The sequence below is a fragment of the Ranitomeya variabilis genome, chromosome 2, assembly GCF_051348905.1.
Source record: "Ranitomeya variabilis isolate aRanVar5 chromosome 2, aRanVar5.hap1, whole genome shotgun sequence".
NCBI classification, from domain to species: Eukaryota; Metazoa; Chordata; class Amphibia; order Anura; family Dendrobatidae; genus Ranitomeya; species Ranitomeya variabilis.
In genome coordinates, this window is record NC_135233.1 from 349,572,301 (window position 1) to 349,588,090 (window position 15,790).

General features: G+C 43.9%; 1 long non-coding RNA gene across 1 annotated transcript in view; it reads right to left on the reverse strand.

Moving 5' to 3' along the window:
- Positions 1 to 3,099: 3,099 nt before the first annotated feature.
- LOC143805828 (uncharacterized) overlaps positions 3,100 to 15,790 on the reverse strand; it is a 32,979-nt gene continuing 20,288 nt past the window's right edge. The window contains exon 3 of the long non-coding RNA XR_013221340.1: positions 3,100 to 3,821. This is a non-coding gene — a long non-coding RNA (uncharacterized LOC143805828). The remainder of the gene's footprint in view (positions 3,822 to 15,790) is intronic.

Consider the following 15,790-nt stretch of genomic DNA (forward strand, 5'->3'; position numbering starts at 1 on the left):
GTGCGGTGATATTTGTCCCTTGCATGTGATATTATTGGTCTTTTTAAAAATTGAAAAATTAATAAAAATTTACCTAAAATTGTATTGGAAATTTAAACAAATGTTTAATGAGTTACAGTAAAGTAGAACCTGCCAAAGAGTCTACCTTGTCGTGGTGGTGGATTAAAAAATCTTTTGGCCAAAAAAGCTGCTGGCTACGTATAGTGGGTCCGGAAAGTATACAGACCCCTTTGAATTTTTGAATTTTGAATTTTTCACTCTTTGCTTCATTGCAGCCATTTGGTAAATTCAAAAATGTTCATTTTTTTCTCATTAATGTACACTCTGCACCCCATCTTGACTGAAAAAAAAAGAAATGTAGAAATTTTTGCAAATTTAATAAAAAAGAAAAACTGAAGTATCACATGGTCATAAGTATTCAGACCCTTTGTTCAGTATGGAGTAGAAGCACCTTTGGAGCTAGTACAGCCATGAGTCTTCTTGGGAATGATGCAACGAGTTTTTCACACCTGGATTTGGGGATTCTCTGCCATTCTTCCTTGCAGATCCTCTCCAGTTCCGTTAGGTTGGATGGTGAACGTTTATTGTTATGTCACTTGAGCTCAGCAGTGCTGACTATCTGCAGACTTTACTATTTTGTCAGGGCGAACGTCTGCTCTGACGGATTATTGATGAATGAACACTGATTATCTGCAGCACTCATGACACATAACAATGTCATCTCCAAAAACAACATAGCCGGATCGCACTCGTACCTAGGATATTATTATTATTTATTATAGCGTCATTTATTCCATAGCGCTTTACATGTGAGGAGGGGTATACATAATAAAAAAACATTCCAGTAATCTTAATTAATAGAAGCCACGACTGGTACAGGAGGAGAGAGGACCCTGCCCGTGAGGGTTCACAATCTACAAGGGCTAAGTGAGGAAACAATAATCGAGGGTAGAGCTGGTCGTGCAATGGTTTGGTTTATCGGTGGTTACTGCAGGTTGTAGGCTTGTCGGAAGAGGTGAGTCTTCAGGTTCTTTTTGAAGGTTTCCACGGTAGGCGAGAGTCTGATATGTTGGGGTAGAGAGTCCTAGAGTAGGGGGAAGCGCGGGAGTAATACAGGTCCTTCTCAAAAAATTAGCATATAGTGTTAAATTTAATTATTTACCATAATGTAATGATTACAATTAAACTTTCATATATTATAGATTCATTATCCACCAACTGAAATTTGTCAGGTCTTTTATTGTTTTAATACTGATGATTTTGGCCTACAACTCCTGATAACCCAAAAAACCTGTCTCAATAAATTAGCATATCAAGAAAAGGTTCTCTAAACGACCTATTACCCTAATCTTCTGAATCAACTAATTAACTCTAAACACATGCAAAAGATACCTGAGGCTTTTAAAAACTCCCTGCCTGGTTCATTACTCAAAAGCCCCATCATGGGTAAGACTAGCGACCTGACAGATGTCAAGAAGGCCATCTTTGACACCCTCAAGCAAGAGGGTAAGACCCAGAAAGAAATTTCTCAACAAATAGGCTGTTCCCAGAGTGCTGTATCAAGGCACCTCAATGGTAAGTCTGTTGGAAGGAAACAATGTGGCAGAAAACGCTGTACAACGAGAAGAGGTGACCGGACCCTGAGGAAGATTGTGGAGAAGGACCGATTCCAGACCTTGGGGAACCTGAGGAAGCAGTGGACTGAGTCTGGTGTGGAAACATCCAGAGCCACCGTGCACAGGCGTGTGCAGGAAATGGGCTACAGGTGCCGCATTCCCCAGGTAAAGCCACTTTTGAACCATAAACAGCGGCAGAAGCGCCTGACCTGGGCTACAGAGAAGCAGCACTGGACTGTTGCTAAGTGGTCCCAAGTACTTTTTTCTGATGAAAGCAAATTTTGCATGTCATTCGGAAATCAAGGTGCCAGAGTCTGGAGGAAGACTGGGGAGAAGGAAATGCCAAAATGCCTGAAGTCCAGTGTCAAGTACCCAGTCAGTGATGGTGTGGGGTGCCATGTCAGCTGCTGGGTTGGTCCACTGTGTTTCATCAAGGGCAGGGTCAATGCAGCTAGCTATCAGGAGATTTTGGAGCACTTCATGCTTCCTGGCACCTGCTCACAGTGCCAAAACCACTGGTAAATGGTTTACTGACCATGGTATTACTGTGCTCAATTGGCCTGCCAACTCTCCTGACCTGAACCCCATAGAGAATCTGTGGGATATTGTGAAGAGAAAGTTGAGAGACGCAAGACCCAACACTCTGGATGAGCTTAAGGCCGCTATTGAAGCATCCTGGGCCTCCATAACATCTCAGCAGTGTCACAGGCTGATTGCCTCCATGCCACGCCGCATTGAAGCAGTCATTTCTGCCAAAGGATTCCCGACCAAGTATTGAGTGCATAACTGAACATTATTATTTGATGGTTTTTTTATTTGTTATTAAAAAACACTTTTATTTGATTGGACGGTTGAAATATGCTAATTTATTGAGACAGGTTTTTTGGGTTATCAGGAGTTGTAGGCCAAAATCATCAGTATTAAAACAATAAAAGACCTGACAAATTTCAGTTGGTGGATAATGAATCTATAATATATGAAAGTTTAATTGTAATCATTACATTATGGTAAATAATGAAATTTAACACTATATGCTAATTTTTTGAGAAGGACCTGTATTGTATGCGATTGTGGGAAGAGGAGATAAGAGGGGAGTAGAGAAGGAGATCTTGTGAGGATCGGAGGTTGCATGCAGGAAAGTACCGGGAGACGAGGTCACAGATGTATAGAGGAGACAGGTTGTGGATGGCTTTGTATGCCATGATTAGGGTTTTGAACTGGAGTCTTTGGGTAATGGGGAGCCAGTGCAGGGATTGACAGAGGGGAGAGGCTGAAGAATAATGGGGGGACAGGTGGATTAGTCGGGCAGCAGAGTTTAGAATAGATTGGAGGGGTGCGAGAGTGTTAGAACGGAGGCCACAGAGCAGGAGGTTGCAGTAGTCAAGGCGGGAGATGATGAGCGCATGGACTAGGGTTTTTGTAGGTTCTTGGTTGAGGAATGTACGGATCTGGGAAATATTTTTGAGTTGAAGTCGGCAGGAAGTGGGAAGGGCTTGGATATGTGGTTTGAAGGAGAGATCAGTGTCAAGGATTACCCCGAGGCAGCGAGCTTGTGGGTCTGGGGAGAGTGAGCAGCCATTTACTATAGGTCTGCTGTGGGAGTCAAGTGAGATGGGGGAAAGATAATGAATTCTGTTTTGTCAATGTTAAGTTTTAGAAATCTAGCGGAGAAGAAGGATAAAATAGCAGACAGACATTGTGGGATTTTGGTTAGTAGGGTGGTGATATCTGGTCCTGGATATTCTATGTGGCTGTGCACATGTCGATTTTTTTTTTTTTGCTCATGCAGAGTGGTCCGTAGAAAAATTCGGATACATGTCCGATTTTGACCCGAGGGTCAAATAAAAATCTGCAATGCAAGTCTATAGGCCCATAGAAAAAATGATTATTGATTTTGGTTCCAATGTGATCATTGTATTTTGATTTCCCAATTAATTTTGCTATTGGAATTTTTTTGAGTTTTTTCTTCTTCTTTTTAACACTGTGGGAAAAAAATTCGGAACCTCCCTAACCCCAGTAATAAGTGATCGTGTGTCAAGCATAAATAGTGTAAGATAATATTGTATCTGGCTTTATTTTAATGTGCTCATCGTGTGTAACTTGTAAATGTTACTAATGTGAAATAAGATAATACAATGATATCATAATAATCCAAATAATCCATCACTTTCATAGTCCAGCGTATGGATATTCCTGCTCCACCAGCTGAAAAAAAAAGATTGTTATGACATGTAATGAAAGTTTCCACCTAAAGTCATAAAAAAATGCATAAAAATACAATTTGATAAAATCCACTTTTCAAATGAAGTTTGTGAATATATTATACTAGATGGTAGCCCGATTCTAACGCATCGGGTATTCTAGAATATGTATGTAGTTTATTTATGAGGATTTTAGAATAATACATTAAATACACAGGATTCGGCCAATCGCGACCAATTAGCGAAGCGTGGTTCAAATCCCGCGCCAATTCGCGGCCGGACTGCGCCTGTCGCTGATTGTTCGCGGCCGGCCACGTAGTATATAGCACAGCCACGTAGTATATAACAGCCCACGTAGTAAATAGCACAGCCACGTAGTACATAGCACAGCCACGTAGTATATAGCACAGCCACGTAGTATATAGCACAGCCACGTAGTATATAGCACAGCCCACGGAGTATATAGCACAGCCCACGGAGTATATAGCACAGCCACGTAGTATATAACACAGCCCACAGAGTATATAGCACAGCCCACGGAGTGTATAACAGCCCACATAGCATATAACACAGCCACGTAGTTTATAACAGCCCACGTAGCATATAACACTGCTCACGTAGTATATAACAGCCCACACACGCAGTATATAACACAGCCCACGTAGTGTATACCACAGCCCACGTAGTGTATAACACAGCATAGGCAGCATCAATAGTACAAAGTTGGTCACACAGGGTTAATAGCAGCATTAACGGAGTGCGTTACACCGCGGCATAACGCGGTCCGTTAACGCTGCCATTAACCCTGTGTGAGCGCTGACTGGAGGGGAGTACGGAGCGGGCACTGACTGCGGGGAGTAAGGAGCGGCCATTCTGCCGCCGGACTGTGTCCCCGTCGCTGATTGGTCGTGGCTGTTTTGCCGCGACCAATCAGCGACTTAGGATTTCCGTGACAGACAGAAAGAAAGACAGAAGGACAGACAGAAAGACGGAAGTGACCCTTAGACAATTATATAGTAGATTCACAATTTAGATCTAATTTATATCGAGCAGCCTATACAGGACGTATTGGGAAAAAAATGTGATCTAATAAGTGCTATTGTAGACAACACGCTAACAGGAATGGCCTCACGGTGGCGCCAATAATTCATCACCTTTTCAGCTTCTACACTATTCAGGGTGTAAGATGATGACATCTTGAGATGGTAAAGAAAGCCATACGTCCCAGGTAATAGAAGACTTACATGTCAAAACCATATGAAAGTGCTTGCGAACTACGTCTCTCTCACATATACGTCATCTACATTCGTCTACTTGTTTTTGTTTTTAAATAAATATCCGTTTATTTTTATTTTATTTATTTTTTTCAATTATCTTTTAATGGAAAAGGCCGGAAACCATATATATTTTAGATGTATTGAAATGTACAGATATATGTATCAATACGTCTCCCGTCGAGAATAATGGAGTAAAAAACATATATCTCTTACATATGTATTTTTTTGAGGGGGACCAAAAAAGTGAGACATAACTTTATTCAATATCTTTAAACCCATGAAAAGACAACCACAGTGAAACACAACAGACAACTGTGCTCTCTAAATATGCCCCTGTCACAATACCTATATCACACTGCCTACCAGCGGAGGTTGGCACCCTAATACACAAACGAGATTGGCGCCCACGCTCAGCGTCGGCTGCCCCTAAATCTCCTATAGTAGCCTTATACTGGTGTCTCAATTGGGCTAACAATTATACATCACTGAAAAATAGATAAACAGGAGATAGAGGTTAACAGAGCCGATAATGGCTGATGCTTGCCAAAGTTTAGACTGTGGCAGGGTGAGAGACACAGACAAAAAAAGTGCAAAAGTGCTCATGTGTACATAAATAGCCTGACTATGCTGCTCTGCTCCCTGCTTTCACAATACTGCCTAACTGTGGGGGTTGGCACCCTACTGTTCAGCGGATATAGCACCCCCACTCCACGACGGCTGACCCTTGGATGCCCTATGAGTAGCTATATAGGCAGGAAAAAATAATAAACACTGATAAGTTTTACATTAATAGCCGTAACCTTCAGTAGAAAGTGGAGATATCATTTCAGGCCCAGACAAATTGTCTGCTAATATTATTGCTTATGGATAAGTCATAACAGCAAGTGAGGAGAGATACTCATCATTATCAGATGTCCAGACACGCCTCAACGTGTTTCACCTTCACGGATCATCAGGAGGCCATGATATATGGTTGCTTCATGGAGCCATCCATGTGTCCCCATATATATATAGGTTCACCCCCAATAAAGGATAGGAGGTACCTACTAGCTGACACTGGAGGAAGATCCTTCCAGACCTAAAAAATGTGTCTCCTAAAAGAAGCCTACCCTATCATTAAAAACCAGCATAGATGTCAAAAGTGCGCTACCACTATATACCGAACTCCTCCTATCTATATTGATGAAATACTAAGACCATTTGTTTTGGCCCTTCCGTCGTATATTAGAGACACATTAGATCTGCTTCTCAGATTGGAGGGTATACATCTTGTAGAGGATTCCTTCTTGGCCTCTATTGACGTGGAAAGCAGGTTTGAAAGCAGTGCAGAACTTCCTGAGAACAAGAGCAGTCCAATGTGAGGCCCATAGCCAATTTGTACTAGACCTCCTACACTTTACACTTACAAAAAATCATTTTGTGTTTTACAGGAAGTACTTCCAGCAGCTCAGGGGCACGGCTATGGGGAGTCCCTGCGCCCCATCATACGCTAACCTGTTCCTGGGCAGGTGGGAGGAAACAATTGTCTTCACAGATGAGTTCAGATGGTGGCATCAATGTGTGGTGGTCTGGTACAGATTTATTAATGACATATTTGTCATATGGCAGGGTGCAAAACAGTTGTTTACGGAGTTTATACAAGAACTAAATGAAAACACTATTGGCATGAAGTTCACTTATGAAATTAATCAGGAAGCCTTATCGCTTCTGGATGTTCAGATCCAAAAAAATAGTGATGGTTCACTTAAAACTCAGATCTTTCGAAATCCCACGAGCAGCAACAGTCTGCTAAGATGGGAGAGCCATCATCCGAGAGCTTTAAAACGTGGCATCCCTAAAGGTGAGTTCTTGAGACTAAGGCCATGTTCACACAGTGCGTTTTTTACCGCGGAACCGCAGCGGTTTTGCCGCTGCGGTTCCGCAGCTTTTTTCCATGCAGGGTACAGTACAATGTACCCTATGGAAAACAGGAACCACTGTGCACATGATCCTGAATTTAAAAAAAAAAGCCGCGCTGAATAGCTGCGGGAAAAAAGAAGGAGCATGTCACTTCTTTGCCCGAAACAGCAGCGGTTCTGCACCCATAGACCTCCATTGTGAGGTCAAACCCGCAGTAAAACCCGCAGATCAAAAATATATCTGCGGGTTTTATTGCGGTTTGTGGTGCAGAACCGCTGCAGCAGGAAGTGCGGGGAAGCGGCCGGAAGTGCGTGGGCGGAAGTGCTTGGACGGAGAGACATGGAGGCATACCGTCGCATGGGGATCGTGTCGGCCGTTTGATTGATTTGGTATGTGTGTGTGTGTGTGTGTGTGTATGTATGTGTGTGTATGTGTGTGTGTGTGCATGTGTGTGTGTCTGTGTGTGTGCGTGTGTGTGTGCGTGTCCCCATGCGACGCTAGTGCCACCATTGTGCTAAGTCGCCGTATGGGACTACTACTCCCATCCGGTATTAGGATGGGAGAGTTGTCCCTGTGTCCGGCGACTTAGCACAGTTGTAAAGTTACACAAAACACACACAATACACATACATGACACACAGTACAGTACATACAACATATAACACAGAGTATATACTCACCAACAGCACACTTGTAGGCGAAGCCCTCGATCCTCCAGGAAAAAATCCCAAAATAAAAAATCAAATTCATACTCCCTGTCCGCAGAATCCATAAAACGAGTGTCCCACGCCGATCGGCTGCTCTCCGGCGATACACTGCCAGGAGCGAAGCTCCTAGCAGTGTATCGCATACTGTTCCGGAGTTCAATGACTCCGGCGTCTCGGTTAACGGCAGTACAGCTGCGTTGAACTTTCCCACGCAGCACTGCCGTTAAGCGAGAGTGCCGGGGTCAATGACCGCCGGTAAACTCGCTCGCGCATGCGCAGTGACACACCGACAGGAACTATGGCTCCTGTCAGTGTGTTGCTGCAGCCGTGGAGAGCAGACATATCTCTGGATGTGTCTGTTCTCCATGGAAGATCTTCGTGGGATACGTGATACGTGGCACTTAAATACGTGGCAATTAAATACGTGATACGTGTCACTTAAATACGTGATACGTGTCACTTAAATATGTGATACGTGTCACTTAAATATGTGATACGTGGCACTTAAATACGTGATACGTGTCACTTAAATATGTGATACGTGGCACTTAAATACGTGGCACTTAAATACGTGGCACTGAAATACGTGATACGTGGCACTTAAATACGTGGCACTGAAATACGTGATACGTGGCACTTAAATACGTGGCACTGAAATACGTGGCACTTAAATACGTGATACGTGGCACTGAAATACGTGGCACTTAAATACGTGATACGTGGCACTGAAATACGTGGCACTGAAATACGTGGCACTGAAATACGTGATACGTGGCACTTAAATACGTGGCACTTAAATACGTGGCACTGAAATACGTGATACATGGCACTGAAATACATGGCACTGAAATACGTGGCACTGAAATACGTGGCACTTAAATACGTGGCACTGAAATACGTGGCACTTAAATACGTGGCACTGAAATACGTGATACGTGGCACTGAAATACGTGGCACTGAAATACATGGCACTGAAATACGTGGCACTGAAATACGTGGCACTTAAATACGTGGCACTGAAATACGTGGCACTTACATACGTGGCACTTAAATACGTGGCACTTAAATACGTGGCACTGAAATACGTGATACGTGGCAAAGAAATACGTGGCACTGAAATACGTGGCACTGAAATACGTGGCACTGAAATACGTGACACTTAAATACGTGGCACTTAAATACGTGGCACTTAAATACGTTGCACTTAAATACGTGATACGTGGCACTTAAATACGTGGCACTGAAATACGTGGCACTGAAATACGTGATACGTGGCACTTAAATACGTGGCACTTAGGCTATGTTCACATTTACGTTGTGCGCCGCAGCGTCGGCGCCACAACACACAATACAAACAAAAACGCATGCACAACGCTGCGTTTTGCGCCGCATGCGTCCTTTTTTAAATTGATTTTGGACGCAGCAAAAATGCAACTTGCTGCGTCCTCTGCGCCCGGATGCGTGCGCTGCAGTGACGCATGCGGCGCAAAACGCAAGTGCGACGCATGTCCATGCGCCCCCATGTTAAATATAGGGGCGCATGATGCATGCGGCGACGCTGCGGTGCCCGTCGCTGCGGCGCAGACCGCAAATGTGAACGTAGACTTAAATAGCTGGATAGAGCTGGATCCGCGGGCTGTTATCCGGCCTACGCTCAGCACTCTGCGGAGCGCTGTCATTCAAAACACGTCCACTCATTTTGGTGTTTAGTCCCAAAATGGAGGATGGAAGAAGAAAAGGGTTGGACAAGGAAATGACATCATTTCTTTTTTTTTTCCCCCACTGCAGTTAAAGCTTTATTTGTGTCAAACACAGACAATCTGCAGAGAAAACTGCATAAAAAACCGCACTAAAAACCGCATCAAAAAACGCATCAAAAATGCACCAAAAACGCACCTGCGTTTTCTGCCAAGAGCTGCGGTTTTTAGTCCTGAAAAAAAGGATTGAAATCAGGAACGTGTGAACATACCCTAAGGCCATGTTCACACGCTGCGGTTTTTACCGCGGAACCGCCGCGATTTTGATGCTGCGGGTCCGCAGCAGTTTCCAAAGCGTTTACATTAACATGTAAACCCTATGGAAACCGCAAACCGCAGTGCACATGCTGCGGGAAAAACCGCGCAGAAACGCAGCGGTTTACAACCCGCAGCATGTCACTTCTTTGTGCAGAATCGCTGCGATTCTGCACCCATAGGAATGCATTGAACCGCTTACTTCCCCCATGGGGCTGTGCCCACGTTGCGGGAAGTAAGCGGATAATGTGCGGGTGGTACCCGGGGTGGAGGAGAGGAGACTCTCCTCCAGGCCCTGGGAACCATAAAATAGTGTAAAAAAAAGAATTAAAATAAAAAATGAAGCTATACTCACCTCTCAGCGCTGCCCGCGGCGTCCGGTCTCAGTTGCTGTGCCGAACAGGACCTGTGGTGACGTCGCGGTCACATGACCGTGATGACGCCGCGGTCACATGACCGTGACGTCACGAAGGTCCTTGTCGGCACAGCCGCTTGCAGCGCCGGGGAGATCGCGACGTCAGAGGGTGAGTATAGCCAATTTTTATTATTTTTTACATTACTATTGATGCTGCATATTGCTGCATGCAGCATCAATAGTACAGCAGTAATCCCGCAGCGGAAACCGCGGAACAAACCGCGATAAATCTGCAGGGATAACCACAGCAGTTTTGCCCTGCAGATTTTCAATTCCGCTGCGGGATTAACCCGCAGAGGAACCCGCAGCGTGTGAACATGGCCTAAGAAGGAACTGCTCTGATGTAAATACATTTGTCAAACAATCAGTAGATATGAAGAGGAGGTTTTTTGAAAAAGGATAACCAAGAGGTATCATCGAAGCAGCATTTAATCATGCCCTTGTACAAGATAGGGGTATTTTACTACAGTCCCAAACTAAGAAGCATACGAGTAATATGGAAACAACCAGGATAATTGGGACCTATGATTGTCAAAATGAAAGAGTCACTAAGATCTTGGCTAAACATTGGGATATCCTATCAGCTGATCCCGATTTGATCCAGATGATAGGACCGAGACCCTTGGTGACCTATAGAAAAGGTCGGTCCTTAAAGGACAATCTGGTACATAGCCATTTCAAAAGGGCTACCCCTGAGGGCACATGGTTGGACAGAAAAATCTGTGGTTTATTTAGATGTGGTGGCTGTGTAAACTGTAGATTTATGGAACCAAGTAAATTTATTATCAGTTCATCTACGGGTAAGAGATTTTTCCTTCGAGACTTTTCAAACTGTAAAACTACTGGCTTGGTCTACACAGCAACATGTAGCTGCCCAAAAGACTATGTTGGCAAAACAAGGAGGGAGTTTAGGAGGAGAGTAGGTGAACACGTGGGTGATATCAAGCATAGACGTGACACTCCCATTGCTAGACACATGAATGAGGTGCATCAGGGTAATGTCCAAGAGGTGGTAACTTTGATAGGCTATTATTACAAAAAGAATGTGCATGGATCCACCGTGTTAATTTTATTGCACCGCTGGGATTAAACGAAAATCTTTCCTATGCCTGTTTCTTGTAAATTGGCAACTAAAAGATATTTCTATTCAACTCCCCTTTTTTTCTTTAAATATTTAAAAGCTATCCCTGTTCATCTCTCTCCATGCACCTTATATAGGCTAGCATTCAGTGCCTAAGCTGATGTCTGTTCCCCTGGCCGGGTATTTTTTTGTGGGCCTGTGTTTTAATATTAGTATTATATATTGATTATTAAATACCTGCCGTGTCGTCACTGGTGTCCCTGTCTTTTTTAGCAGGGAGCACAGTATTTACTGTGAATATTGTTATGAGTATCAATCATCTTTTATCTTCAACTGATTCATTCTAACATTCATGTTCCCCTGGATTCGTATCCTGTGTAGCTTCCCAGCATGGGAGCAGTGCTACCCTGTTAAATGCTTGTTAGAAATTATGTCGCTTGGTTTTACTATACTGTATGCTATCTCTTCTATTAGATATTGCACTATCTTTCTGGTATATTGAATAATAGCGCTGAAATCAAAATAGGACATGCGCAGTAGCTGCCGCTGTGGCCTTTGCTAGGATGGTAGGTTGTGGGGTAGCGGCGGCTGGTACGGGCCAGGCTGCTTATTTTTGAGCATGCGCAGTTGCGGGGATAAAGTCTTGTGACGCGTGTGCTGATCAGGTTTTTCTCCGTCTGATGCGCAGCAGCAAGACGGCGCCAATGCGGCGCTTTGTCATGCGCAGGGGAGTATGGTGTACATCGCACACTTCCGGTCATGCGGCATTGTTCTGCGCTCCAGCTGGAACGCACGCCGGTTGCAGGTCCTGTACAGCAAGACACTAGAGGTAATTCTTAGTGCTATATCGGAGACATTAGTTCCTAGTGGCTGTATGAGCTCCACAAACATGGCGGTCGCTGTGCGTGTTATTAGAGTTCGGTATATAGTGGTAGCGCACTTTTGACATCTATGCTGGTTATTAATGATAGGGTAGGCTTCTTTTAGGAGACACATTTTTTAGGTCTGGAAGGATCTTCCTCTAGTGTCGGCTAGTAGGTACCTCCTATCCTTTATTGGGGGTAAACCTATATATATGGGGACACATGGATGGCTCCATGAAGCCTCCTGATGATCCGTGAAGGTGAAACGCGTTGAGGCGTGTCTGGACATCTGATAATGATGAGTATCTCTCCTCACTTGCTGTTATGACTTATCCATAAGCAATAACATTAGCAGACAATTTGTCTGGGCCTGAAATGATATCTCCACTTTCTACTGAAGGTTACAGCTATTAATGTAAAACTTATCAGTGTTTATTATTTTTTTCTGCCTATATAGCTACTCATAGGGCATCCAAGGGTCAGCCGTCGTGGTCGTGGAGTGGGGGTGCTATATCCGCTGAACAGTAGGGTGCCAACCCCCACAGTTAGGCAGTATTGTGAAAGCAGGGAGCAGAGCAGCATAGTGAGGCTATTTATGTACACATGAGCACTTTTGCACTTTTTTGTCTGTGTCTCTAACCCTGGCACAGTCTAAACTTTGGCAAGCATCAGCCATTATCGGTTCTGTTAACCTCTATCTCCTGTTTATCTATTATTCAGTGATGCATAATTGTTAGCCCAATTGAGACACCAGTTTAGGGCTACTATAGGAGATTTAGGGGCAGCCGACGCTGAGCGTGGGCGCCAATCTCGTTTGTGTATTAGGGTGCCAACCTCCGCTGCTAGGCAGTGTGATATAGGTATTGTGACAGGGACATATTTATAGAGCACGGTTGTCTGTTGTGTTTCACTGTGGCTGTCTTTTCATGGGTTTAAAGATATTGAATAAAGTTATGTCTTATTTTGAATATCAATAGGGATTAAGGTCATTTGTATTGTTCTTGTTGATTTCCCAGGACCTTGAGTTAAATATTTTTTTAGTTTTTCTGGACCAAAAAAGTGGTCAACTTTATGCAAGTAAGAAAAAAAGCATTACGATGTTATTTATTGTTTTACTAGGTCTTGCCCTTTTTTGGAAGTTCTGACCCAAATTTTGATACAGAGTTGGGTCCTTTTGGGGCCATTAGGGTCACTTGCAAGCATTTTTTTTACAGATTTTAAAGGGGTTGTCACCTTTTAGAAATGTTTTCCATATAAACTTCATTAAGTGAAAAATAATCTGTCCTTTACTTAACTTCCTCAGGCCCAGACATGAGTCTCCACCGCTGCTCCCGGTGTCTGATACTGTATGCGGCACTGACGTCACATCAACAGCGCTGCAGGCAACAATTGAGCCTAGCGGCTCTGCCGATGTAGAGTGCAGTGATTGCCTGCAGTGCTATCTACGTCAGGAGCAGCAGGGGAGATTCAGCATTGGATGCAGGGACACAACCCCTTTAAGAAAATCACCAATCTGCAGCTGCACGCTGTTTTCTTAAATACAAAAGGCAGGCGCAGACTGGTGACTCTTTTTGCCTCTTTAACAGAAGAAATTGGACCCCAACAGTTGTTGTGCAATTAGTCCTGAGTGCCCCAAATGTGGGGTTAAACCACTGTTTGGGCGCATGGCAGAGCTCAGAGATAGGAGCACCGTTTGACTTTTTCAATGCAAAATTGGCTGGAATTGAGATTGGACACTATGACGTTTGGAGACCCCTGATGTGCTTAAACAGTGGAAACTCTCCACAAGTGACCCCATTTTGGAAACTAGACCCCCCCAAGGAACTTATTTTGATGTGTGGTGAGCACTTTGAACCCCCATGTGTCTCACAGAAGTTTATAACGTTGAGCTGTGAAAATAATAAAATCACATTTTCTCACAAAAATGTTATTTTAGCACCAAATTTTGCATTTTTATAAGGGTAACAAGAGAAATTGCACCACACGATTTGTTGTGCAATTTCTCCTGAGTACACCGATACCCCATATTTAGGGGAATACTACTTTTGAGGCACAGTGCAAAGCTCAGGATGGAAGAAGCGCCATATTGGAGTTCAGATTTTGCTGGAATGGTTTGAGGGTGCCTTGTCACATATGCAGTGCCCCTGAGGTGCCAGAACAGCAGCTAACCCTCTATATGTGAACTCATTTTACAAACTACACTCCCCAATGAATTCATCTAGGGGTGCAGTGATCATATTGACACCACATGTGCCTCACAAAATTTTACTGAGCGGTGAAGAAAGACTAAATTACATTTCTACCACTAAAATGTTATTTTAGTCCCAAGTTTTTAATTTTTCTAAGGGCTAATAGGATTTTTTTTTTACAACAAACTGAGGTCCATTTTTTCCTGAGCGTGCCAATACCCTACATGTAATCAGGAAATATTGTTCAGGCACAGAGCAAAGCTCAGAAGGCAAGGAGCGTCAGACTTTACTGTTATGGTTTCCAGGTGCCATGACCCACTGGGAGAGCCCATGAGGGGCCAGAACAGCAGAATGCCTCATAAATGACCCCATTTTATGAACTACACCTCTCAACGAATTCATCTAGGGGTGCAGTGATCATGTTGACACCATGGGTGTGTCACAGAATTTTATACCATTGGGCAGTGAAGACAACGTAACTACATTACCACCCAAAAAAATTTAAAATGTTCACACAAGTGGGTAAAAATGGCACCAACATGTGTCCCACAATTTTTATTGAAAGTGGCAATACCCCATACGTTGCTATTCAGTACTACTTAGCCATACGGACAGATTAGGGAGGAACGGAGAGCTATTTGCCTCCTGGAGTGCAGATTTTCCTGGAACAGTTTGTGGACTCCATATACAGAGCCCCTAATTGCTACTAGAGCAGAATCCTCCCTCAAGAGACCCCATTTGGGAAATTTATCTACAGGTGCAGTGACGATTTTGACTTCATGGGTATTTTCCAGAAACAAGCAGCAATGAATGTTGCAGAGTGAAAATTGCAAACTGCCGTTGTAGTGACCAGTACGCTGTAGTGACCAGTACGTTGCTATCACCAGGATGTTATGCCCAACCCGTGCTTCTGGAGGCATGCTCCCGTAAATTACGAGGGCTCTCATCGCTTTAGAAAAGCCAAACATGGACGCAATATGAGACCCAGTGAGATCCCTGCTAGCACCGTGAGCTAGCGGGGTCTCCGATCCAAAGGCAGAGGGGCTGTCAGCCCTCTGTCGGCTTCCGGAATACTGCGATCGTGTTCCATCGCAGCATTTCGGGGGTTCAAGTGGCGGGAGCGTTCTGTGGGTGCGGGCGATCGCGATGATGTAATATTTCGTCGATGGTCAAATAGGCCCAGGGCACATGGATGGAATATTACGTCCGATGTCAGAAAGGGGTTAAGCAATGAGCACCTTATTAAGGAGTCAACTAAGGGAGATCCTTGAGTCAGGACTATCAACTTTTGGCAAGAGTAGGAAATGATTACAAAAGCATATCTCAGTCTAGATGACTTGATTTGAATGGATAGTGTGTAATGCTTTATTTTACCTGGGATGGCCCTGCAGGGAAATAGAACACTTAGGATTTGTTGAGAAGAGCTTAATCAGTCCCTGTGCACCATGGATCGCACACAGAGAGAGCAAGGCTCCATTATAACCAGTGTGCCAGTGCACATGGACAATTTTCATATCCAGACTACTGGAA